This window comes from Pinus tabuliformis, chromosome 4_2 (assembly GCF_031772625.1).
Source record: "Pinus tabuliformis cultivar Carrire ecotype Pingquan chromosome 4_2, CPIR1, whole genome shotgun sequence".
Classification (NCBI taxonomy): Eukaryota; Viridiplantae; Streptophyta; class Pinopsida; order Pinales; family Pinaceae; genus Pinus; species Pinus tabuliformis.
In genome coordinates this window covers 802,786,419-802,811,835 of record NC_142304.1, presented here as the reverse complement: position 1 = coordinate 802,811,835, position 25,417 = coordinate 802,786,419, and the positions used below count along the sequence as shown (strand labels likewise).

Genomic DNA, 25,417 nt, shown 5'->3' with positions numbered 1-25,417 from the left:
ATATTGAGCATGAGCAATGCCCTGCTCCTCTGTTACGACTCCCCCTTTGGCCACATCTTCCGTTATAGCAGGAAGTAGCGACTTTATAAACCACTCAGCTAATAGCTGATCTGGAACATAAGTTTTCACCATTCTGCGACGACGACGCCACTCATGTATATGATCAGATATGTGAGTGGCTGTTGTCTGTTTGAAGTTGGTAAGGAGTTCTGTTCCTGTTTCATACCTTATCGGTAATTGAAAATGGGTTAAGAAAGTCGTGGCTAAGGAGCTGAAATTGTCGAAAGAGGCTCTTGGCAATTCAATGTACCATTTAGCCGCTGGACCTGTCAATGTCCTCTGGAAGAGGCGAAGTCTTATCGAATCATCATTCAGGGTGTTTGATGAACACCATAGATGGAATGTCATCACATGATTCGATGGATCTTCACCAGGATTTCCATTAAATTTAGGAATGTCTGATGGAAGTTTGTGTGGAATCGCTGGCCACCAAGGGGCATAAGCAATTGGATCATTCGTCAGCCGGTTTAGATCTGGTAATTCTAGAGTTGCTACAAAGGGCAACTGTTGGTTCAGGTTAGGCAAAGCATATCCAGGATAAGATGGTATCGCCTGAGCAATGGGTCTTTGCAGACCAGCATTATGCTGACAACTTTGACAAGGTTGATGGGTGTAACCATTATAGTATGGTTGCCCATTACTTACAAAGACTTGTTGCCCAGGTCCTTGATATGATTGCTGGAAAGGCGGTTGTTGAGATTGAAGCAGCTCTGGTCGTTGGACCATTTGCTGTTGACCAATACCGGATGATTGACCAGGATGAGGAGTCACAGTACTTGTTTGGGCCTGAGTCGCTCCAGATAAGGAGGCACTACCCTGAGATTGTGATTGAGTCGCTGAGCCAAGAGGTTGTTGTGTTACAACAGGTAACACTTGTACTTGCGACACATTCGCCATAGCAGGTGTGGTGGTAATATTCGACACAGGGTGGACTGGTTGCATAGAATATACAACTCCTGGTTGTTGAGGCAGTATTGGTACCCAACTGTTGGATGTAATTCCAGTTTGACCTGAATTTTGTTGTGAACTCACGGATGGGCATCCTCCCGGAGGAGGTAATGAAAAGGCATGCTGCCCCCCATATGGTATCAATCCGGAACTCAAGGGGATCGATTGCCCAGGTTGACCTCCAAATGGGTCAATTTGGCGAGTTTCAACATAAGAAATACCAGATGATAATCCGGACGAAGAAATAGGAACTAACCATGTCATCATCCCTGATGGGACTCCGGCTTGTTGTTGACAACTTGCCGGGACAGATGGTATACCAGCGAACATCGTTGGAGTAGCAGTAGAAGCCTCTGCTGCTGCTGTATCGGACGACACAATCCTAGATGTCGACGGTTGTTCAGACATATCTAGTCTATCCAAAAGATTTCTTAGAGATTCTACAGGAACTTCCACTCGTGGTGGACTAACTTCGAAGATCAACGCGGGAAGGGTGATGATTATTCCGCTTAAAATAAATTTTATTAACGACGCTTTTAGACACAAACTTTCTTTTTCATGTTTTAAGAGTCGAGAAAAAGCTAAAGATGACTCTAGTCGCCTTCGATGTATTAACGAGCCCGAAGTGACAAATGCTCGGTTGGACTTTTTCAGTTATAGAGTTTGAAAAAGACCAAAAGAAACTGCTCTGGAGATCTAGGCAGAGGGTGTGCCAAACCTTTCGCGAAACCACAGAATACGTTTTACGGTACGGGTGGTCGATCTTCGTGAATGCTGTGTTCACTGCATCGCGATCAGTAGGGCGACCGACACAGTTTCCTAAGGATAAAGGATAAATGCCTATAGGGGTCTCCCAATATATACGCGACGGTACGTGGGAGCACAAGTCCGTATTAGTGCCACCGACTCTCAGGAGGAATCACCCACCTTCGTAGAGATCGACAGTCACTACGTTTAATGACGCCGGAACACGTCTCTACCTAGACCTCTAGATGTTTGCGTTATGTTACAAAGCGTTGTTATGTAAATTGAGTTTATTTTAATGTTGATCTTGCTTAAAAGTTTGTCTTTCAGGATCACCACGAGATGTATTGGTACAAATTCCTAAATGCAGCTAAAATGATAAGCAAGCTTTACAATCTTTTTAGCTTTGAAAATCCTAGCTACTGAGGGGAGAGAAAAACAATATCTTTCCACACAGAGCATAAAGCACAAACTAATGCACTTTCTCCTAGATCAGACACACAAACTTATCAAAAATGCAAATGCAAGATGCATGTATTTCTTTTCTTTTCCCTTAATGTTGATGTAGACAAAAGGAAATTGTTGTATAATTTTCGAATTCAATTTGAAGTGTAAACAAACAAGTTTCGTCTAAAATGAAAAGACACCTTACAGGTACTTGTTTTAACACTAAAAATATACAAATTCAAACCATAAGATGAAAAACAAACAAACTCAAACAGCCATGAACAGTAATAAAACTAGCTCTTAAGATCACAAAGACACTTTTACAGTTCAGGATCTAAGAGGTCACAACTATACTGGTTCGCTTTTCACAATGGGAAACTGTAACTGAAACAAGAAATACTGAAAGAACATTCACAGTTTTATCACACAACTGAGGCGGAATAATGTCAAGGAGAATGGTTTACAGCAAATACAATGACCAGCAAGCAATCAGCAAAAAATCAGTGAAAACAGGGCCAAGACACAATGGGAAAAACTGAGCAAGACAAAGGCTAACTGGACCAGCGCAGGCTCTGGTCTGTCAGTTTGACTCTCAGCGTAGTTCCCGAAGGGAGTACCTGCGCTGTAATGCAGACTGCCTATGGACAGCCTGCTCTGGGACACGAGAGTTACGTCTACAAAGTTTTCCGGGTCATAAAAAGCTCAAAAATGCACTGTTTTTGCTGAAATAAAAAGCTATAGGTCAAGTACAGGCTAAGGGATGATCAAGAGGATGAAGATCTATCACAAAGAGTAAAGAGTCTTTTGTAGATTAGCTCTTTAAATCTTGAATTTGCTCAGCAAAGGAGCAAGAGTAACAGTCCCTCTACTTCGCTTTTGATATAGTCAAAAGCTTTTCGATTTGGTACTCTTTTCTTCAAGAAATGAATAGCAAAATACTACAAACACCAACAAGATACTAGGGTCCCCAGCGGAGTCGCCAGTTTGTTGTGGGGAAAAGTATCCGATGCGGATGACCCTATCCCTACTCTAAAGGTGACAGTCTTTAGCAACAACTGAAAGTAAAGCTTTGATGTTTTCCTTTATGAAAGTACAGAGATGGGGAAGAAATGATCAACCAACCTGGTATCCTTCGCTTAGTCGATCTTGATCCTCTCTCTTTGTCTCTTGTTCCCAGCTCCTTGCTCTCTTTGCCGGTCCAGCTACACACAAGCCTTGCACAAAACGAGAGAGGAAACTACAAGATACAAGTACTCATAACTGATGCATGGATTAGAGTGAATCAAATATACATGTAAATACAATACATCAATGCAATACAAGTATATATGAGAACATGCAAAACTTTATTGATAGAAGTAACAGGGTTCTGAGAAGGTTACAACCAATGATGGCTCCAATCCAGCAGCACCTCCCCAGCAGCAAGAACTCTCCTCTTCACCTCTAGTAAAACAATCACCCAATAGCTCTAACTGTAATCCAACAGCACCTCCTTGCTTTACACAAAATTCCAGCCTCCTTAGACCTCATAGAAGAGCTCTATATATAGGAGAGAAGAAGAGAGGATGAGTCAGCTTGAGGCTGGCATAGAGCTGACTAGTGTCCTCTCCCTCTTCAGTTAATCTTCAGTTCTTGAGTCCACTTGGAGATCCTTGCTTACACATGGTGATCAAATACCTCTTACTCATCACAGGGCGAATCTCATGAACCAAGTGTCAGTTTGGAAGCTTCCTGGGCAGTTGACACCTTGCAGAATGACTGTGCCACTTGGCCAATCTCGCCCAGCGCAGGTAGCCTTCATTAGATTTGACTTCCAGCGCAGGTACAAGGAGGAGCAGTTGCATTCCAGCGTAGATGCTCAGTGGAGCAGCTGACATGATCCAAAATTAGCCTGTTTTGAAGTGTTTTCAGGTGGAGAACTGATTGGAAGTGCTGTTGTTTGATGACCTTGTTCTTTTAGGGGTAAGAACAACATGTTTAGGGACTGAGGATCCCTGTGATTATTGACATTTCATGCTCCATGTCGTGAGGCACAAAAATGTCTATAACACATTTCAATGGAAAACTTAGCAGAATTGGGGCTTCCAAATAGCCTACACATCATTGTGGCAGCATAACAATATAGAGATGCTAAAGAGTCCACATAATACATACCGAATGACTCGTGGTTGTGTTTGTTAGGGAAGTGCCTCCATTGTTTGATAGGACCCAACTCTATTTCGTTTTCCTTCGTGAAAGCTTCAAGGAATGATTTGTTATAGCACTTCTAAAGATCTGGCAAGTGATACATTTTATTCAAGTCCCTAGGCTTGAAGGATCCAAACATTCTTCCATCAGTTGTGAATAACGTCCTGTCTGTTATAATGATGCCCTCAACTACCCATTTTACCATGTCATTGTATGGAAAAATCTTTGGTTGGGCCACTATTCTATGAAGAAAAGAGTTGGCTAAATCACCCAGTGTATTCTCAGATTCTGCAAGTCCATCCATTGTTGCCTATCCTTCAGTTACCTTAGGATTTTCCTTTTCCATCATATCATATATGCCTTCCCATGAAATTTTCCCACAGTCTTGGCATGTCGTATCTGAGATCAACACAACTTTTTCTATTCCTTCGGCTACTGCAGGGGAAGCTTTTGTCCTTTGGGCTTTCTTTGTCATTTTAGTTGGCTACATACTTCCAGATTCAAATTGTAATTATATGAAACAGAAAAGAGCGATAAACTTAAACTTTTAGAGTGGCTAATGCTTGAACAAATAGTGGTGATAATAGTACATTCAAAAATCAGGGCAGGAGTATTTGGTGCGAAAGATTTAGTATTATGAAATAATATTAACACGAACGATGAAATCTTGAAGGACTAAAGTCATTACTGTTCTTAATGTTTTGCAGTATTTAACGATGTGAAACTTAAATATTCAATAAATAGATTGCATCGCAATTTTGTTAAGACCTAATTAGAATGTGGTTTGTAAACTTTCCGACTTTGAGATGAGCGATTTCAATATATATTCTTTTAAAGAGCCATCGCATATTGCAAGTCAGGAGGTGTAAATGCCATGTTCTAAGAGTTTCTAATTTCTGTGATTGCGATTAGTGATGACCTGGCACATAGAGTTGGGAAAATCTTTATTTAACCACCCGTATCATGTTTTCTCCATATTATCATTAAACCACTTTATTATATTAAAACATCGCATTGTGCGTCCTCGAGGTGATTATCACTTATTTCTGTTGGGATTGTGATATGAAAAATGTGAGAATCTTATTGCATCGCAAGTTTTCGGGTGTGGCTTCTCTTGGTTTCGGTGATATGCGAGATGAGAGAATCTTATTGCATCACAAAGTTTCAATGTCCTGTTAAACCTATCACTTGGAATCTGCGATGCGATAGGCGATATGCGATTGCTTTATTGCATCGCATGTTTGTCAATGATTTGCTTAAGAAGCTCCAAGGCTGAGACTTTTGAATCGCAACAATATCATATGGATTGTATGTTCCTTAACCTTAAGCGATTGCAATTTGCAATGTGTGTTGTTTTTAGAGGGTTTTTTGAAGTACTTTTATTTAAAAAGTGAGAAACAAAGAAATTGATTTATATGTAAAGATTTTATTCCTTTTTACAAACTAAAGGGACCCTATTTCCTATTTAGAATCTAAGAATAAAATTAAGAAAAATATTGAAATGGGGGGGTTGTTGTATAGCACAACAGGGGGCTACACTAATATTATTGTAACAACTTTGGTGAAAATTCGATGTAAAAATATATAAATACCACAGATGATGGGACATGTATTCCAAGCTGAATGGTGGGGAAAACATCCTAGTGGATGTTCATTTGGTTGTTTATGGCTAAGGAAATCGGCAAAGGCAATGGCTAAGGCTTAGAAAAGGAATTAATTGGCATTTTAGTTATGAAAATAATGGAAATTAGTAGAAAATGAAGGTGAAAGGTCACAGGTAGCATGTGAGGAGGAAACTGAAGGAAAATTATGGAAAATGAAGAAAATTGAGGCATAATTAATAAAAAGGCTTCTAAGGATCAGTGATGAAGGCTTGATTAGTGTAGTTTTGGAGCTCTCTCATTATTCTCTCTCTCTCTCTCTCTCTCTCATACTCTTGGATACTTAGAGTTTTCTTGGAGCACTCTTGGAGGGTGTGGCATACTTGGATTCTAGGAGCAAGAAGGCGAAGGAAGAGCAGGAAATCACAAGAGGGCATCAACATCAATAGCTACATCATATTACTTGCAGGTACCGAGTTGCGTGTATGATTTATTCACTAGTTTTGGCATGGATGGCACATGCTGTGGTTTCTTGGTTATGATCTATCATTGGCATGGAGGATTACCAGGATTGATAGTGGATTGCCTAGCCTTGCCATTTCTTGGATAGCCGTGGTGATTGTGGGTTTACTTTCATTGCTTTGTTTTGGTTGGATCTCATGTTTCCTTAGCTTGGGTTGAGTTATTAGTCCTGGAAGCCTTGGTTGAGGAAATGATCTGGAAGCCCTGTAATAGCTTGGGTTGAGTTACTAGTCTGGAAGCCCTGGCTGAACAAATGCTCTAGAAGCCTTGTAACAGCTTGGGTTGAGTTACTAGTCCTGGAAGCCATGGTTGGACAAATGCTCTGGAAGCCCTTAGTGGATTGAGTTACTAGTCTTGGAAGCCTTAGTTGGACAAACACTCTGGAAGCCTTGTATAAGTTTTGGGTTGAGTTACTAGTTCTAAAAGCCTTGGTTGGACATATGCTTTGGAAGCCCTGCATAAGTTGTGGGTTGAGTTACTAGTTCTGGAAGCCTTGGTTCAACAAAATGCTCTGGAAGCCCTAGAAGGCTTGGATGGAGACCAACCTAATGATGGTTTTTGGTGATGTCCGATCGTGAGGTGGAATCATTGTTTGATGGGTTAAGGTGGGTGCCCTTTGGAAGCCTTGGATGAGTTTTGATTGAAGTGTTCTATGAGATCCCACATTCATTCTTGGAATATGGCACAGGGGTGAATGGCTGAAGAGATATTTGGCTAAGCCATTCTACGGTCTGGTGGAACATGGTAGTCCCATCTCCAGTTGGTTCATTTAATTCATTAGTAAGAAATCCATTCCCTTGATTTTCATGTTTAAAGGTACTGATGTATTTACGGATTTGATGGCTAATATGTTTATTGTATTTATGTTCCTATTATGCTAGTTATATGCACATTTCATGGCAACCCCTATGTATGGCTCTCAGCATATTTTTACTTATATATGAATGGATAATTTGTTTATGAGTTAATGGAGGATAATGCAACAAATGACATGAGGGAACAATGGTTCATAGCGATTCTCAGGTAAGTATGAGATCCCTACACTTAATTATATAATTTACACCTATAGGTTACATGTTGATGATATTTTTGATGAAATGCCTGTCATGGCTAGTAGGGGTACGGTTATAATATTTTTCATTTTATTGCTTATGCATCATTTTTTCCTTGCATCCTTACTAATTCTAAGTGATCATTCCATTATCGAGAGTGTCTCTGGCTTTGGGCTGAAAAAAGTAGCTCAAATCCCGGAGTGCTAGCAAAACAGAGCGTTAGTTTGAGACTAACTTGCCTGGGTAGTGTTTGGGAAGTGTTATAAAGCACCTAGCTAGTGTCTGGGGAGCGTTAGTCCTGATACTAACTTGCCTGGGCAGTGTTTTGGAAACATTGTAAAGCACCTAGGTAGTGTTTGGGGAGTGCTAGTCCTGATACAAACTCACCTGGGCAGTGTTTAGGGAGCGTTACCCTGCCCTAAGTCTCTCAAATAGCAGTAGGACCCAGGGATAGGCAATCTGAGTGGCTGACTTGTCTCTTGAAGGTTATTGGGATGATGTTGGATGGCTGTATGTGATGTTCCATCGATTCCATTTCCTTAAAGTCACCAAGGAGGTTGAATCTTATCATAGTGGCCTCTTGTTGCATGTTTACCCCAGCTAGCCAATTGCTTGGGTAGATGTGGGAGGAGGGTGTTACAAAGTGGTATCAAAGCATGGTTGCACTCTCCTTGTTTTATGTGTTGGCCATGCTTTCATGTGGGTTTCATATGTGTTCTTTATGCATGTATTCCATTTCCTTGTTTCCCTTGCATGGTGTTGATCATGGTTGTAGTGATGTAGCCATGTGAAGCTTGAAGGTGTGGTTGTGGAGTAAGTTTTCATGTGTGTATGGTTGATTATGCATTTTTATATGCACTAGGTTATATACATTAGGTTTATGTACATGTCTTTTGATGTTATGGTTACATACATGATAGATGATAGTTGATTAGTAGTTATATGCACATGAGTCGAATAGCCAAGAATGATGGTAACTTGTGGTTGTATGCATTGTTATTGTTGTGTTATGTTAGATAACTTGACGATTAGGTTATATGTTGTTGATGTGCATGATATATAGCTTATTTTTGTTATATACTATTAACTTGATGATTAGGGTTACTTCATTGAGATATTGATGTTGTAATTTGGATTGGTCATATGCGTGATGGTTATGTTCCTTGCATTGAATATATTGATGTTATATGCAATGTGCTAACTTAGTTTGACCTGTGCAGATGGTTATGGTTGTGATATTTAGGTATGAGTCAACATACTTGTGATATTGTGTAGTACTAATCTAGACTGATCGTACATATGTGATTGTTATGCATGAACGACAAATTCTTATGAGCTTATGATGCGAGCATATTAGTTGGTTACTGCTATGGATATCAAGATTTATGTTTGATTTGATATGTTGTGAAGTTGTATCGTGCTAACCTAGATTGATTGTGAAGAAAAGATAGCCTCCCCTAAGGTACATTAAGGTATGAGCTTTCTTATGTCATCTACTTGGTGCTTGACTTTTTGATTATGACAACTATTTGGTGTTTGAGTGTTTGGTGTCTAGCTGATTTATTTAACGTGGTATGTTGAAAGTTGGTTTAATGTTTGAGGAATTGCATAATATGAGTATGTGTTCAAATGATATTGTTTTAAGATGACTGTACTAAAACATATGTGTTGAGACAATTGATATGTACTTGATTATAGTAGGTGATAGTTGTAGTATTATGACTGATGACTATGAGTTGACTATGGGTTATGACATGTTTATTAGTCTTGCTAAATGTTGATTTCAAATTGATAGATATGATTTCCTTGATATTTGGAACATGTGGTTGACATGTGTGAGAAGTTGTAGGAAACATGCTTGGTAGTAGCGTGACAAGGTAATAGTTGATGTGTTTACGTAACTAAAAGTTGGGTGATGTGACATCACATAGTAAGCCCTAATTGAGACATGGCAAAAGGGTAAAAGAAAGGAATTGGGCAAGAATTCCCTGGTTATGTTTGGAAACCCTAATTCCAAATGAATGAGTTCTTGGCATACAGGACGTCTTATTAAACTTGATTTTGTTTGACATTATGTGGATATGTGCTATATTCATGAACATGTACTTGACAAGTATATTAGATAGGCTTTAGCTACATGTGGATCTGTTAAAGGATTGGAGTCCCTTGAGAGATGGCATGGATGTGTTCAGTTGCAAGCAACTTTCTTGGCACAACAAGATGAGGTAACTGGTGTATTTTTATGCTTATTTATACATTGACAGTTATGTGTTAATGATAGTATAATGTAGGGAGTTACATGGAAAGAGAGATTGCCATGAATCATGAAGAAGGCTCAGGTTGAGCTTTCCCTTGGATGCCTGGGAACCATGGGGATTGAGTCATGGTGTTTTTTGTTAGTCTTGTGCTTTTGGTATTTGTTGATTGTTGCGCTTGATTTGAAATTTTGATTGTGTCTGGTGCATAGCTATGCCACTTTGTTTGCGGAGTCATGTTGTTATTGGTTTTTATGGTCTTCTTCTTGTTTATTTCTTGTCTTTCCTTTTGTGTTTTGAGTCTTGGGAATTGGTTGGGAAAGAGGAGAGTTAATGTAGCTCAAGGAGACATATGTGGTACTCGATAGGTGATGCACGACTAGGATGAAGCTCTGTCCATGAGTAAGCACAGTGGAAGGTAAGACTATGACTTTCGGTTGGACTGGCTCATTCCATTGTGGTAAATGGACAGTAGCAGTATAATCATGAGAAAGGTAATGGGAAAAAGGTAAAGTAAATGGATTTTAGGTTTCATATGCCTTGACTATGTTGGGAATTGTTGTTCTCAATGTTGCTCATGTGTTGCATGAATAAAGGAATTTCTCTTAACTTAGACCTTATGTTATCTGGAATTTTTTTTATGATCATGATTATGTTGATGTTTATATATGTATACATGTATGTATGTATACATGTGTCGTTGTTTGATAGGATGATGATTGTTTTAAGATAATGATTATATATGTATGTATGTATGTATCTATGTCACTGTTTGACAAGGTTGTTAAGATCATTCTTATGGCGGAATGATTTCTTATGCAAGTGAATGGCATGAAGAGATTCTTGGTTCATGAGAAATCAATTGGGAAGAGTAGTCATGACAAATATACGAGGTTAGTATCATGCAGATATGATTTGGTACTGTACACTTGTATTATGCCTATGTTTATGTTATGATAGGTAATGTTGAAGGATACATCAACAAAGTGAAAGTAGTGTGGTTTGCGACATGCTAGGGTAAGCATGGATAAGACATGGGAAGAAAGGTTTCTTGGTAAGGACAATATGGTTTTGGATGTGTGTTACTACTATTGTGCATATACTGTATATGTTGTACATGTTTCATATATGATATGTGCACATGCAGTGTTTTGTATATATAGTGTGTGTACATGTTGTTTATGCAATGTTATGTACAATATGGTACATATGGTGTTGTATTAATGTTACATATTCAATACTAGGTATAAATGGTGCTATGTACATGTTGGATATGTGGTATTGTGTACATATTGTATTGTGTGCATGATGGATATGCGGTGTTGTGTGCATATGGTGTTATGTGCATGTTGGATATGTAGTGCTGTGTACAGATGATGATATGTATGTGTTGTATGCCTGTGGTACATTGGTACTATGTATATATGGTGTGTTGTGCATGATTGTACAAGTGGTGTCATGTGCGTGTGGTGTTGTGTACATATTGTACAAGTGGCACTGTGTGCATGTGGTGCTAGGTACACATCTGGCACTATGTACATGTGGTGTCACGTACATGTCATGCATGTGGTACTGTGTACATATGGGATTATGTACACATTGTATAGTGGTGTAGTGTACATGTTGCATTGTGTACATATTGTGCAGGTGGTACAATGTACATGTGATGTTGTGCACACATTGTGTAGGTGGTGCGGTGTACCAGTGGTACTGTGTACATGTTGTACATATGGTACTGGTGTACGTATGGCATTGTGTGCATGTCATCCATGCTGTCTTATGGGCATTCGATATTATGTATGTGCATCATGTAGTCATGGCACTGTAGTGTGTGTACTCGTTGTGTTGTACTTTGTGTAGGTACATGTATTAGGGGTATTTCACATCGGGTATAGATAGATGCACTGTGTTGTACACTGGTTGTAGGTGTATGCATTGTACATCAGGTGTAGGTGCATGTATTGCATGGTGTTCTGTTTCAGGTGTGGTTGTATGTGTGTGACGCAAACTATGCATATGTGCACTTGGTGTTTGGTCAATTTAGAGTGTCCTAAATTGCTTATACTAATTGTCAATCCGGGAGTCGTAAACTGTTGAAGTGTGGCACACTATATGTGCAAGATAACCTATTTCTTACTTTTTGTCGTTTTTGATTTTTTTTATTTTGTTTTGGGGGTTTTTATCTTCATTTATCTCCTAATGTGAAATGGAAATTCTATCCCTAAGTTTTAAGATTACTCTAAAAGACAAGTATGGATATAAATTTTCAAGGCAATTATGTCCTTTATAATGATTTCCAAAACTTCAAACTTCAGAGGGTCTTAGAATATACTAATGATGAAATTAATTCTTAAAAGAAAATGAAAATGTGCCACTATTCTAATCAAACAAACAGTGAACTATTGATCATGAAACCATTATCCCTGCTGCTGTCTAAATACAAAAGAAATGAATTAAGCTACTGCACTCAAAGAAATCCAAAAATTGCAAGTAAAGTAAAGCTAAAATCAAATTACCTCAATTCATGGAATCTCATTTGTCGACACGTTTCGAACCAACCAGTGTGGTTCATCGTCAGGACAAGTTGAAGAAACAGATCCAGCTTAGCATGTTAAATAGACCGAGCAGAGCCTCCAGCGGCTAGTTTGACCAACTGTTAATATTGACTAATGGACCAGGATCAAAACATTTTTAATAATAAGTTATATAGGAGACCAATAAATAATTTAAATTAGTGATAATAGTTTATTAATAAATAGTTAAAAATTATAGGTTAATTATTTTTAAAAGGAAATTAGTTGCAAAGGACCGCTTCTATGAATAAATTAAATGTGAATAAAAATAACTAAATGAATAAAATAAAATAAAAATAATAATAAATAAATAAATAAATAAATAAAATAATAAATAAATAAATAATAATAAAAATAATAACAAACTAAATAACAATAAAATAAATAAATAAATAAATGAGTAAAATAAATACAAATAAAAATATAAAATAAAAATAATAAATAAATAAAAATAAAATAAATAAATAAATAAAAATAAAATAAATAAAAATAAATAAATAAATAAAAATAAAATAAAAATAATAATAAATAAATAAATAAAATAATAAATAAATAAATAATAATAAAAATAATAATAAAATAAATAAATAAAAACACAAATAAAAAAATATAAAATAAAAATAGTAATTAAAAATATTATAAAAATTGTGTTAAATAATAAAGGTAATAAAGAAAATCAAAGGATGATATGATAGATTGGAAATTAGTTAAAAATATAAGCAGTAAAGAATTAGAAAGGAAATTAGTTATACGGAGGCCCTTAAATAAAATATTCAATAAAAATAATAGGAATTAAAATGGAAAAAAAAGGCATAAGGAGAAATAGGTTGCTATATACACGAAAAAAATAAATAAATAAATAATAATAATAATAAAATAAATAAATAAATAATAATAATAATAATAAAATAAATAAGTAAAAATAAAGATAAAAGACACCAAAAACCAAAGAGGACGAAAAAACGACTAGGAAGAGAGGACTGGGACCCAACACCTACTGACTTTCCAACCATCCTCTCTATTGAGATTGCTTGGTCTCTTTTCGATCTCAAGCGCTTCCCTGAATTTTCGATGATGGAAATGCGAAACCTTAGCAATAACACTGGCTTCTTCAATACAAACATGATGATTGGTTTTCTCAGCATGTTCAGCCAAAGCGGAAGACTTAGATCTCCTATGCTTCAGATCCGCTGCATGCTCGCTAATCCTCTGATTAATGGAACGACCAGTCTCCCCAATATAGGGGGTCCCACAGGAACAAGGGATCATATAAACACCCTTCATATCTTTAGGGTCGATGGGATCCTTCACTGATCTAAGGGACGAACGAATGGTGTTCAGGGGCATGTAGGACACAGGGATACTATGTCTCTTGAGAATCCTACCAATTCTATCAGTGGTCCCTTGAACATAAGGAAGATGGACACCAGGAACACGATCTTTTGTTTCTCGTATTCGCATTTAATTTATTCATAGAAGCGGTCCTTTGCAACTAATTTCCTTTTAAAAATAATTAACCTATAATTTTTAACTATTTATTAATAAACTATTATCACTAATTTAAATTATTTATTGGTCTCCTATATAACTTATTATTAAAAATGTTTTGATCCTGGTCCATTAGTCAATATTAACAGTTGGTCAAAATAGCCGTTGGAGGCTCTGCTCGGTCTACTTAACATGCTAAGCTGGATCTGTTTCTTCAACTTGTCCTGACGATGAACCACACTGGTTGGTTCGAAACGCGTCGACAAATGAGATTCCATGTGATTTTCGCCGAAATCTTTCTCTAACTTGATATGGATCACAGAAGCCTAAACTCTATTATTACATCAATTCATATTCTGACCCCTCGCTAGTTAGTCCCCCTATGGCTTTCGGAGGTAATCATCAACAACTTGAGAAATCTGATATCTAATTGCAGGAAAGTAAAACTTAAGATCAAATCACATCAGTTCATATTCTGACCCCTCGCCAGTTAGTCCAACTATGGCTTTCGGAGGTAATCATCAACAACTTGAGCAATCTGATATCTAATTGCAGAAAAGTAAAACTTAAAATCAAATCACATCAATTCATATTCTGACCCCTCGCCAGTTAGTCCAGCTATGGCTTTTGGAGGTAACTAACAATGTTATGAGAAAGTTGATTTCTAAACTAACTAATAAAGCCAATGAACAAGACTGAAATAAACAAAACAGAACTGGAATTAAAAGCTAAGAAAATTAAGTCAGCAGAAAGACTGATTCCATGTCATTAGTCATTGTGAAAATTATATGCAAATGCCCAGGTTGCCTACTGTAATCTGGAACATACACACTGATCAACGTTAACAGCAATGTAAAGCATGTAAAATTATGAACAAGAATGAAATGTTAGTACCATAGTAAATGAAATATACATAAGTGAATAACTATGGCATAATAAACATAAAGAAACACAACATGAAACTGTACAACAATAAGAAACAAAACCTCGGCGTGTGCAGGGGCCCTCTGCACAACCTCGGGCAACAACTATCAATCAAGAATTACGCTCAGAAACAGAGTCTTCTCATATATTTCAGAACGCAGTCACAACAATGAAACTAGTGTCACGGCACAGTGGGCTTTTTAACAGCAAAATTATATTCAAAAGACTAACTACTATGCGTATAGAAACGCATTATTTATAACAAAAGATTACATAACTGTTTTCCTATAAACTACGCTGACAGAGGACATGTAAACGACAACGTCCATGGATCTAGCATCATGGCTGCCAAGATGATGCAATCTATTGAAAACGGCTTGTTGGATTTACATCGTGGGCATCCTACAGGTGTCAGCGTGCTTCCAGAAATCTAGAAACGGCCACGAAAATCTTTCACGTGCTTGGAAACGGAGTCTTGTTTCCGTAGGACTCTTTTGTTTGACCACCGCTTGACCACCGTTGACCACGGCCTCCTTTGATGAATCCGACTGAGCTAATAGGTCTTGGTCCATGTCCAAGTCATTTCCAACTTGCCTATGTGGCTCGCTTTGCCTGATGACCCCTGCAATGTAGACTTTAACAAAAAGCAGCCATGGAAAGTTGAAGCAGCTACGGAAAGTGACAGGATTCTGCAGCTCAATGAGAAAAAATCTAGTTCAAACAGCAGACACAAAACATAGTTAAAAACCACTTTAAATGCTCTTTTATGATTAATATGCAATGATGTTGATAGATTAGGAGGTCTAGGTGAATGGAAAGAGTCTAGGAAAGTGTATAGGAAAGATGCAAGTTCAGGGCTCAACATACCTCCACTGTGAAGGTGTTGCATGTCCCCATGCAACCAAAATTTTGACCATCCTCTCTTCAATCCATATGCTCTAACACCTCCACCAGCACATCTGGCCCTCTTCTCCTCTTCCTTGGTACTGCTAAAATTCTAGGCTTCCTCATCAAGCATCTGAATTTGAGGTTGATAAGTGCTTTACTCAACCTCTTGCACTTCTTCTTCAATTTCCTGTTCTTTTTCTGCCACAGCCCCAGATGTAACATAGTGTTGTCATGAATGATCTTGTCCAATCTGCTTTGTTCCCTTAATGTTTCATTTTCATTTTTAATGTGTCTATTTAAGACCTCCAATTCAAAAACTTCTTGTTTCAATGATTGGACTAGAGCTTCTTGTGTTGTGTGAGGCTGAGTGGATGAAGTGCTTGGACCTGTGGCTGTATTTTCCAAGGATTCTATATAATAATACATCTCTTACTGATTCGGGTCTATCTTGGGTGTAGTTTTCCTTGGGATGACCCCTAAATCCTGTTGAGAAGGACTGATTTCCAAATCTGGCTGAGAAGGACTCATGTCAAAATTTGGTTGTGAAATGGAAGTATGGTGTGGGCTACGGTCAGGAGAGGTTGCTGGAGGCTACTCCGGTGTTTCCCCTCCCAAGTCAATAAAGTGGGGTCCTTTGGTTTGCACTGTCCTTAATTTCCCTTTAAGCCTAGAGCTTCTCCTTACATGCTGTGGACTAGTGTCTTTTTCCTCCCTACTCTATTTTTCTTTTCCTTTCTTCTTGGCTGCAGCTGACTGTTCCTGAAGGTGAACTAGTCTTTCAGACAATACTTGATGGTCTTCTTCTGAGGAAGGTTCTGGGGTTTGATGCACAACCTCAATGCTTCTTTTCCTTTTTGATTTTGTTGGCTTCTTACCCTCAGTCTTTTCCTTCCTTCTTTTAGATAGTCTTTCTTCTCTACTAGTTTCTTCAACTATGTTAGTAGGAGTACTTTGAATTTTATCACTTGTTCTCTTTCTTCTGCTTCTTCTTGATGTGCTGCTTTCAGGGGTTTCTTGTGGATCTTGAAAGAAATTTCTGATCAGAAACTGCTCCCATGTGTCCTTCTTTTCTTTCAATTGTTTTTCTATCAAGATTTTCACAAGGCCATGGTGATACAAGTGTGGTTCTATGTCCCCCAGATTCTTTTGGATGGTTACAGACATTTTTTTCAAACTGTTCAGTAAAAAGTAAGGTAGATTGAGGGTTTGGTTTTCTAAGAAATTCATCAACAGCCGGGTGTGATACATATACATTGATCCAAAACGTCCCTCACAGGTAATGAACTTTTGAATAATCAACAATAGATTGGCCCACTTCTCTTCTAAAGCATGGACAGGGATTCCTCATTTAAAAATAGTTACATCCATACCTGGATTTCGTAGGATAACCCTCCAAGCCTTCTCGTCAAAGCTCTTGTTCTTGAACCAGCGTTCACCCTCCTGCGGAAGTTCTGTAGCGGCTGCTATGGATGCCTCGGTGACTGTAAACTTGAGGTCTCCAACTTCCACTTCCAGGCCGTTAAAAGACCTCGCAAAAGTTTTTGTAATCTCCTTGTTGTAGCCCTTGAATTTTTGAATAAACCGTAGCCACCTTGCCTTCTTCAGTATGTTTTTCACTTGCGGGTACCCTTCCATAAACTTGGGCCCTTTCGTTTCTACCCTCAACAACATACACATCTTTTGACTCAGTTACCGGAGAATCCACAGTATGAACATTTTTATGCCAACGTTTCAAATCCCAATTGGGATCCATCATCAGGGCTTATCACATACACATCCTTCCTTCTGTCTTAAAATTCATCTGCGTGAGTAAGAGTTTTAGCGGAGGTAAGACGGCTAGGTTACGGTGGTGAACAGGGTTTATGGAGAAGAAAACAGTGACTGTAAATGGAAAACAAAGAACAGGTAGCGGGAGTGAATTCACGGAATGGAGCGGAGACTTATATGAACAAGGTGGAAATGCAACTGTGGCTTCAATAAAATAGTAGGGAAGTAAAGTGAACCCGGCAGAATTTTAAACTGAATGGCTGCGAAGTAGACGTAAACACGTTTAAGAAATGGCTGCGGAATTTGTGCGGCGGAGAAAAGCCGTGATCAAATCAACCACGTCCCATAATTACAGGTGGAGTATCAAAGTACAACCGAACACGAGTTAAAACCGGAGGCTTGATCATGGGGCCGTTTGAAAATAAATGCAAGGCTTGTGGAGGAATCATATAGAAGTCGTGGAACGGTTATGGAGCTATCAACGCCAATCATTGCATATAATGGAGCTATGGTTTTATAACTATGTAAAAATGTGCTTTGAATGCTATTTGAAATAAACTTCTACTCATACCTTGGAATTCTTGCCACTTTTTGTCCATTAATCTTTGATCAGCTACTCCTTGTTGATGCTTTTAAGTGCCTCATGTCTTCATAATATGTCCTCGGTCATACCTGCATTTGATTTCATGATTATGTAACTAACATCTGACTGTCAGTTTTTGAAAAACAGAGTGATGGCTACGGAAACTGCTTCTGGCTGCGGAAACTGGGTTCAGCTGCGGAAACTGGCACAACAATCATATGACTGAATGGAGATGGATAGATGATAACTGACTGAATGAAAATGGTCATGAAAAAAACTTTTATTGGCGGAATGAAATGAAATGGATGAAATGGAGTGGAATGAAATGAAGTGGAGTGTCACAAAACTGTGAAATGAGAGAGAGAATTTTTTTTTGGAAAATATAGGGCGTCAGGAGTTCCTGATTTTCGCCCTGTATTTTCTGTATAAGACTGCCAATCAGTGATTGGTTTTCAGGCTTATACATACATACATATATATATATATATATATATATATATATATATATATTTGTAGAAATAGAAAGGAACAAAGGCTAGGCTGGTGGAGAAGAAGGATTCTTCTTCACCAGCCTTATTGCAGAACTATCTTGAAATATTTTGACAAATTCCTCTTTTGAGAGTGGCTTATGATAGATCTTTAATCTGTGGCCATTCACAATAAGAGGAGTTTGATGTTCATCAATGGTTTTGATTCTTACCACTCCATTGCTAAAGATTTTGTCAATCTCATATGGCCCAAGCCAATGAGTCTGAAATTTTCCTTTAAAATCTTTAAACTTGGAATCAAATAGCAATGCCCAATCTCCTTCTTGAAACTTTTTCTCTTTGATGTATTTGTCATGCCACTTAGCTCTTTGATATTGAACTAGATCAGTTCTTAGAATTGCCTCTTGTCTGATCTCATCTAGCTCACTCAACTGCGCCATTTTGTGCTTTTGGGCTTCTGATAAATCCATCCCCAACTGAACTGCCATCTTGAAAATTTTGACTTGGAACTCAATGGGTAGCAGGACTTCTTTCCCATAAACAAGTTCATAGGGAGAATGTCCTGTTGTATTTCTCCATGTAGTTCTGTAGGCCCACAAGGCTTCAAGAAGCCTTTCTGCCCAATCTCTTCTGTGTAAATGAACAGTTTTGGTGATGATGCCTTCAATAACTTAGTTTGTAGACTCCACTTGGCCATTTGCTTGCGGATGGTAAGGAGTAGATTTTATGTGCTTGATTTTGTATTCTTCTATCAGCTTCTCCACCAGGTTGGATGTGAATTAACTTCCCTGATCTGTCACAATTTCTCTTGGAACACCAAAGCGAGTAAAAATATCCTCATAAAGAAAATTAACAACTGAATTTTCAGTAGCAGAAAATAATGCTTTGGCTTCTACCCATTTAGTGACATAATCAGTACATACCAATATATACTTTTTTTGTTTAGATGGTGGGTTAATAGGTCCAATGAAATCTAAAGCCCATTTTTCAAAGGGTTCGATGAGTACCTGTGGCTGTAATGGCATTTCATTTGAAAGGGTAGGTTTCCCTACTCTTTGGTAGCTGTCACACCTTTTGACATACTATTTTGCATCTTTGAAAAGGGATGGCCAATAATATCCCAAAGAGAGGATTTTATAGGCTGTCCTTTTGTCAGCAAAGTGTCCGCCGCATGGTTCATCATGACATGCTTTGAGGATATCAGGCATTTCATCTTCCCTAACACATCTTCTGATCACAAGATCTGGCCCTGTTTTAAACAATTCGTTAGAAATCCATGAATATTTTGAACTCTCCTGAATAATCTTTCTTCTTTCACCAGGAAATAAATGTGGAGGCAGTTTCCTTGTAACCAAATAGTTAGCTATATCTGCATACCAAGGAGTCTTAGTAGTTACTGCAAATAAATATTCATCAGGAAACTTGTCCTCTACAGGAGAATCTTCTTTAGTATTCTGAATCCTAGACAAGAAATCAACTACTGTATTTTGTTTCCCTGGTCTATCCAACACAGTAATATTGAATTCTTGTAAAAGTAAGAGCCACCTTGTAACTCTGCCATTAGTAACAAGTTTGTTCATTAGATATCTAATCGCAGAATGATCAGTATGAATAAAAGTTTCATAGCCTGTTATATAATGTCTAAACTTATTGATTGCATGAACAACAGCTAAGAACTCTTTTTCAGTTACAATATAGTTCAACTCAGTGGGAGTCAAATTTTTACTGGTATAGTAAATGGCATAAGGAACTAAATCCTTTTGACCCAACATAGCCCCTAGAGCTGTATCTGAAGCATCTGTAGAAATATGGAAAGGAAGTTTCCAATTTGGTCCTCTCAAGATGGGTGCTTCAGATATTCTTGTTTTCAAAGTTTCAAATGCTGATTGAAAATCAAGATTGTTGGGCTCCAAAAATGGCACTCATTACCATACATTTTTCACCTATGCTTCCATTATTTCGCTCACTATTCATCACCTTGTCACTCCATTTTCCCTACTATTCACCATTAATGGGTCTCATTTATATTTTCCATATATTGTTTATTTTTAAGCATTTTTGAGAGAAATTCTTGATTAAATATTAGAAAATAATATATTTTACTTTATATATGGAAAGTGGGTTGTTTTGGTGACATGTGTAGGTTCCAAGGAAGCTTCCAAGACACCTTTATGTGGCATTGAAGGATCAAATTCGAATTTCAAAAGATAAGCTTCATGGAGGAGATCATGGAGGATAGGTTTATGTGTCATCATTGGTTGAGAAATATGTGGGTCAAAGGAGAGAATAGTGGGTCTACATTTATGAGGTTGTTATCTTAGTTTTTGTATAAATAAGAGCACCTCCTCCATTCCAAAGGGGAGGACTCTTAGAGCATTGTATCCAATTGATGATGGAATAGAATAAAGCTTCATGTGACATATATTTTCATTATGTAGTTTTAGAAATAGTTTTCCATTATGTAGTTTTAAATATAAGTTATCTTAATGTAGTATATGGAATGGCTTGTCACTTTGTTCTTAGGAGAATTGAGCTCACTCTAGAAGGAGCAGAGGAACTTGTTGTTTCATATTAGATCTTATTTTATTTAATTGCTTAGATGTTTGATGTTTGAAGATTTGATTGATGAATGAGTTTTCAATTAGAGTCTTATCAACATATGAGAGGACAACCAAGAGTCTAAGTTAGGCTTTCTCTCTATTTGATTTGTATGACAATTGGAATTCATCTTTTTGCTTTTATGTTTCAAAGTTATTTCATTTAGTTTACGCTTATGGATGAATTTTAGTTTAGTCTGGATTAGTACAAGAGAGGACAATCAAGAGACTAAGTTAGTCTTTCTCTCTTTGAATCTAAACAACAATTAAAGTTCATCCTCTTGTTTGCATTTTAAGTTTCTAGTTTTATGATTTCTCTATGATACTGTAGGGAAGGACAACCAGGATCTCCTTAGTTAGGAGCCTCTTCCCTTGCATATTGTATTGAATCTTAAATAATTGCACTAGACATAGAATTAGTTGCCTACTCCTGCACATATAGTGCTGGCATCATCAAAAGCTTACGAGTTTCCCTGGTCGATATTTAATGCAGCAATTTAAGCCCAATAAATTGCCCAACATTTTGGCGCCGTTGCCGGGGAATGGTGCTAAGGGAGTAGGCATTAGAATTTAATTCAGTATTTATTTTTCTTTAGACAAAATAACTTGTGAGACCTGGTGACAGCAGGATCTTCACAAAGAAGTTTAAGTTTAAGTTTTTTTTTATGGTTTAGAGTTTAGCTAGTTTTAAATGTCGTCTTTTCAAAAACACCCCCCCTGCATAAATAAACACAAATCAATCGATAAGTATGCTCTCTTCCTGCGCTTCGTGCGATCAGGAAGATCAGAAAGTCTATTGATTTTGTTCAAATAAAAAAACACTCTTGCTGGAGAATTAAATAACGAATTTTGTGAATGAAAAAAAACAAACATTTTTAAATTTTTAGATGAAATTTTGTTTTTTTATTTTAGATTTAAAAAATAAAAATTTTAGTTTTTGATTTTAGATTTAAAAATTAAAAAAAATATATATATAAAAATAATAATAATATATGTATCTTATATACACATATTATTATTTAAAAAAAAAAAAAAAACTAACCATTTTTATTTTGTTTATATTTTCTAGATACTTTAAAAAAAAAAACACTAACCATTTTTTTTGTAGAGCCTTAAAATTTATTTTCTTTTGCAAAATATTAAACAACATTTCAAAAATAAAAAAAAATTCATGTAATATATATATATATATATATATTATTATTATTAAAAAAAAAAACAACAAAATAAAAAAAAAAAATTCAACCGGCTATGGCCAAACAATAATTCATCTATATGGGTTTGATCAGAGCTTGAGCGCTGATGGTAACGGTCAAGCACATGAGACTGAGGACTGAGCCCATATGTAGCTTATGAACTAGAAGATCACAGATCATGGTGTGCAGATCCAAATTTTGAGTGCTTGAAGTTGCAGATCAGGAAGGAAGAAACAACCGACTCACCGCCAAAGATAAGCAAATGATTTTCCATGCCCTTATTCTCCTCAGGGTGATTTTACACGTAGCATACTGCTTTGTTTTTTAGTCTAAATGACTCGTTGTGGAGAGCTGCCAGCTGTATCGAAACTATGACCCTAAATTTTTTTTTTTTTATCAATGCGTGAATGTGAACCTTTGCTACTACGACCCTAGCTTTGACAAAAAAACAGTCGATCTGCAAGAGAATCAAACCTGTCTATAAAAGAGGTGAGAGGGGTAGATAGAAGCATAATGTTGCAAGGATATATAGCTGGATCGAATTGTTTGCTCCTCACTGATCTAGCTATTGTTTGGCCATCTCGAGATAGGTCACGCATTCGAGTCGTCTAGACATCAAAGTTGAGATCTACTTTGTTGGTGGGTAATGCCTCTAACGAATCCAGTCGCGAAGGCATTCGACCTAATATTGCACTGTTGGATTTGATTCCATCGTTCACCCCTTGAAGCCCTTGGCCACTTTCCATATACAAAAACTCATCTTCTCACAGATTTGCACAGGGTGTAACTATAAGAAAATAATCATTGAGGGTTTCCACTACGAAGAGTTTGAGTCTCGGATCTTCCTTCGGATCTGTGTGTTGTTCAATTATTCCAAGATTGAATCTGTTGTATTCCAAGACGTGGAGGCAATGCAGCTGCCCATGCACCTTGATGATTATCCTAGTAGGAGGCGATTGATGATTATCCTGGAGATCGCGAGCGGTGGGAGATTGCCCTCCATATCTGGGTTGACAAGGAATATATCTACATCATTCCTGCCGGCGGTTACGGTTGTGAAACATTTTGCCTACAAGTCTAGTTGTAATCGCAGCAAGAATCGGTCGATCTGGAAGAGTTTCTGGAAGAACAACAATGGTCGGCGGCATTCCAGGACGACATTTCGATCCCCTTCGACGATTTCATAAACGATTATGCACCAGCTTTTGTTGATGAAATAATCCGCAGATCTCCAATGGCGGATCTGCAACAGCAAATATTGCCATTAAGATTCAAAATCTTCCTAGATCTGGCGGAGATCTCGCCTGTCATGGCAATGGGAAGGATTTGTTTGGTTGTTTTGTTGGCATTAGCACTGTGTTTGAATGTTTCACTGGCGTCGAAGAAGATGAAGATGATGGAGGGATCCCTTAGGTTCTATCGCAGCTTGCTCGGTACTGTCTCGTTCACGCTTTTGCTGGTCCACTGCTCTGTAAATGCCCAGGAGTTTGATGGATTCCCCAGCAATCACACAAGTTGGTCTATTTCCGACGTCGGCACGACGGTAGCTTCCTTGATTCTCGAAAACGAAGACAACGCCAATGCAATTCTGATCACGCATATTCTTCATCAGAATCTCTCTTCCGTAATCACATCGTGGTCTTTCTTGAGTTTCGTGGAAACCAGGGAGAACGAGTTTGTTGTTTCCACCGCCTGCTGCACAGCTGGTAGGGTATGGGGGATATGTTCTTGCATACCCACTTCAGCCTCAGACCTATCACCATACCTCCCGTCTCAATCCGACCTCCTTTGATCCCCAAGCTCACATCTCCCAGGGCGCCCATGGTGGTACGGGACCGCCGCCCTTGCTTACTTCTGTGGAGCCCCAGAAGGTTGTCACCATAAGAAATGATACCAATTTGAAGAAGGAAACCTTGAGGCCGGAGCGCGACGAGGAGAATCCCGGTCGGCTTCTGGTGGCTTTTACATTTGATGCTACTGTTCCAGGGAGCATCAGTATTTTCTTCTTTGCTAAGGAGGGTCCAAATTGTGCCTTGACATCTTTAAAAGAAGACATAATTAAGCCAGTGAGGGTGCCTTTTGAGAAAGGGTTGGGACAAAATTTTCGACAACCCACAGGAACAGGCATTGATCTCTCTGTATTTGCTGATAAGGATCTATCGAAGGAAGGACCTGATGATGAGTTTCCAATTGCTGTCAGGGCAGATGCGAGTTCAACAAGTAATTCAATAGATCTCCCAGATACAACTAGTGAGCAAATTGGTAGCCCCTTGCCTAAAGCTGTCAATTGTCAGATCACATAAGCTGTCATTGGAAAGAAGGATAATGGAGAGTATAATGTCAAAGTTGTGAGGCAAATCCTATGGGTTAATGGTGTACGATATGAGTTACAACAAATATACGGGATTAAAAATTCTGTAGGGACTGATTTTGATGACAATGCTCCTGGGAAGGAATGTGTTATTTGCATGTCCGAACCAAGGGATACAATGATATTGCCTTGCAGGCATATGTGTCTTTGCAGTGGATGTACAAAAGTTCTCCGGTTCCAAACAAAGCGATGCCCTATTTGTCGTCAACCAGTAGAGAGGCTTCTAGAGATGAAGGTGAACAGAAATGCAGATTGAAGATACTGATTTTTGAGGGAGAGTTCTCTATTGCAGTCCACACAACCTCATCAGTTTGCTGCAAAGACGATCCGCATACCACGATGGAAACAACAGAGTGCAGTTTGGGTTCAGAGTGAGGGCTCTCTTATTGCAGATATTCCACATCCAGTAAAGCTCGGAGGACGCAGGATCAGATCCGCCAACATAGAGTCCTATACTCCCGGGGTTCACTGGCAGTCTATAGTTTCCCGATGACAGATTATGAGCGGACGATCGGCTAACGAGCAATTCGTGTACGCGGAGGAATTGATGGGATAATCGCTGCTTTGCCAGACAGTCGTGTTTTCCTCGCCGACAATTTGGAGCACACCGCCACCGAACAGTCTCATCGCTGTTAGCCCCTTTCCGCCCGTGTTCGTCGACCATATGATGTTCATGGGATACCAGTTGCTACCCTTGCCTCTCCTTCATCAGTCTATTTCAGGTTT

General features: G+C 38.1%; 1 pseudogene; it reads left to right on the top strand.

The window, feature by feature from the left end:
- Positions 1–25,042, top strand: part of LOC149172104 (putative E3 ubiquitin-protein ligase LUL2 pseudogene) — a 60,791-nt pseudogene extending 35,749 nt beyond the window's left edge.
- Positions 25,043–25,417: the final 375 nt, after the last annotated feature.